Below are 3,109 nucleotides of genomic sequence, written 5' to 3'. Positions count from 1 at the left end.
CGATCCGTCCTTCTTCTTAACAAACAGGACAGGTGCTCCCCAGGGAGATGAACTAGGTTTGATGAAACCTTTCGCTAACAGTTCATCCAGCTGGGTCCTCAACTCCTTCATTTCGGTTGGTGCTAGCCTGTAAGGTGCTCTTGCAATAGGAGCCGCTCAAGGGATGATATCGATCCTGAATTCCACTTGCCTATCTGGTGGCAAACCAGGCAGATCTTTGGGGAAAACTTCTGGATACTCCGAAATGACGGGAATGTCTTCTATCTTTGGTTTGGGCCCTTCAATAATCACCTGCGCCATGTAGATGACACAGCCTCTTTTTAAACATCTTGAAGCCTTGAGCATAGTTACGTTCTCGGGCAATCCATACTGCGTATCTCCTCGAATGGTGAGCGATTCACCAGTCGAGGTCTTTAGCACTATTTGTTTTCTGTTGCAGACGATCTGGGCCTGGTTGTGGGATAACCAGTCCATACCCAGAACTATGTCAAAACCAGCCAGTTTAAAGGGAAGTAGAGATAGTGGAAAAGAGTGGTTCTTAATGGATATCACACATCCATCTAGTATAGTGGAGACGGTTTCTACTGTGCCATCTGCTAGCTCTACCTCGTAATTCACATTTAAGGTTTTGACAGGCATATTCAGCAATTTGCAAAATTTATGATCTACGAAAGACTTATCAGCGCCCGAATCAAAAAGTACTCTTGCAAAGATATCATTTACGAGAAAAGTACCTGTGATCACGTTATCATCCAGCACTGCTTCCTTCGCCTCCATCCTGAAGACTCTAGCATTGTTCTTCTTGGCCTCTTCAGGCTTCTTGGCATATTCAGGGCAGTTGCTTTTAATGTGCCCCTTCTCGCTGCAGTTATAGCAAGTTGCATCCTTTATCTTCTTGCAATCCACAGTCTTGTGGTCCTTGGATTTGCACAACCCGCAAGCATACGACCTCGACTGAGTCTGCGAGTTTGAATCGAGCCTACACTTTCCAAAGTGATGTCTCTTGCAGTTCTTGCACTTGGGCTTCTCACCAGACTGTTGCCCATCCTTCCTTGACTCCGACCCTCTCTTGTTATCACCGTTCCCACGGTGCTTCTTGCCCGACCTCCGTGAAGTATCATCTTCACGCTTTCTCTTTTCAGCCTCCTTGTTCCTCAGCGCTCTTTGACGGACCCCGTCCATCGTGAGGGACAAAGAGAGGTCAGTTACAGACCTGAAGGTCGTTGGCCGAGAGGACATCACACTTGCCTTTAATTCGGGTTCTAACCCGCCGATAAAACGAGCGATTCTTTTCGGCTCCGGGGTTACTAGATATGGAACCAACCGGGACATTGTATTAAAGCTCGTTAGGTAAGCTTGGCAGTCAAGATTTGTCATCACCAGTGATATGAAGTCGGATTCAATCTTCTCAACCTCATGTTGAGGGCAGTAATTCTCCTTGATGAGAGAAATGAATTCCTCCCATGTCATGCTGTATAGCACAGCCTTTCCCGAGGCCTGAACCAACGCCCTCCACCAAGCCAGGGCCTCGCCCTTGAAGGATTGTGACACATATTTCACCACATCCCTTTCTGCACAGCCGCTGATGTCCACCACGGTGTCCATCTCGTCAAGCCACATCATACAGTCGACCGCTCCTTTCTCCCTAGTGAAGTCTCGGGGTTTACAAGACACAAAGTACTTGTAGGTGCAGCCCCTGGCACGAGATGCATCAGTATATACCCTTTCTTTACGGACACTGTTTTCATTAGACGAGTGATTATCATCGTCCTTTTTAGGCTTGGACAGCGGTTTGCTGTGGGATTTTGAGTGGGTTTTCGGCTTTGAGTGTGGTTTGGATATAGTTCGGCTCCGAGATTTCAGTATATTCTTCATATTGTCGATCCAGAGCTGCCTTGACAGCGTTATCGACAAGAGCTTTTAATTGAGCGCCCGTCAAATTAACTTGGGCGTTATCGTATTCGTCTTCATTCGAGTGGCTATTTTCTCCACTAGGATCAGCCATGGTAACTTGTATCTGCTACAGAAGATAACGAAAAATTTTATTTAGGAGTTTATTATGGAATTGTCTTTTATGGCAATTCATTAACCATGGTAACAGAGACCATATCTGGTTAATTTGTTACTCACTTTTATTTAGGATTTGAACATACTTATCCTAATTACAAATAATATTGCTAGTGGCATAAAAGTCTAGTCACGAGGATGTTATTATAATATTAGCCGAGATTACAGAGAATCAAGGTATGAAGGTTTGAACCGTAGTCCTTTTAACCTTCCTGACAGGGAGTCATAGACCACCACTGTCTTTTGTCTTATATGACAATCATTATGGCCCATAGGCACTACATCACTAACGGATGCTTAATAATTCGGCCCGTAGGCACTACATCACTATTGGATGCTTAATATACGATCATCTTTATTGATGATTTAACCCATGGTTTATTATACCATTAATTTGGGCCTTGAAATCCTTAGAAGGATCCTTATATAAGAATGACGCGTGCGATTTTAACGAATCACATCTGCCACGAACGTTAACATGATTACAGAGGTTAACTGGAATTCTGAATCTTTTAATCAGGTCTTACCATCTTGGCCGGGTCTGAAAAGACACCTGGCTAGGCTTCACTCTCAAGATTCTTTATTTAGGCAGATTAATTTAAAAGGAATGATTTTGATTTATTTCATATATAGTAATAACAAAAATGAAATTTATAACATAACATTCCATAACTTCAAATACGATTACACGCTGCCCTAAATGGGACTTTTAATTAAATAAGTACCTACGCAGAGGTTTGCAGAAAAACAAGTCCACGCAGGGACCAACACAAGATAGATGTCCGCACAGGGACTATAAAGATAAGTCCACGTAGGGACTGAAATACGATAAATGTCCACGCAGGGACTAAATTGAAAATACAACATTACATAAGGAGACTAATGGTCTCGTTTCTTCCTTCCCTTCAGTAGGTTTGCCAAGCCTTTGAGAAATCCACGATTACTCTTGCGTTCTTGTTCGAAGTCTCGTTCCACACGGTTTAAACGGTGGAGTATTTCTTCTTGCTCCGGTGGAGAAAAACGTGGCTGCGGCGCCGGTTGC

The sequence above is a fragment of the Helianthus annuus genome, chromosome 2 (genome assembly GCF_002127325.2).
Source record: "Helianthus annuus cultivar XRQ/B chromosome 2, HanXRQr2.0-SUNRISE, whole genome shotgun sequence".
NCBI classification, from domain to species: domain Eukaryota; kingdom Viridiplantae; phylum Streptophyta; class Magnoliopsida; order Asterales; family Asteraceae; genus Helianthus; species Helianthus annuus.
The sequence above is the reverse complement of the archived record's forward strand: the minus strand, read 5'-3'. Positions refer to the sequence as shown.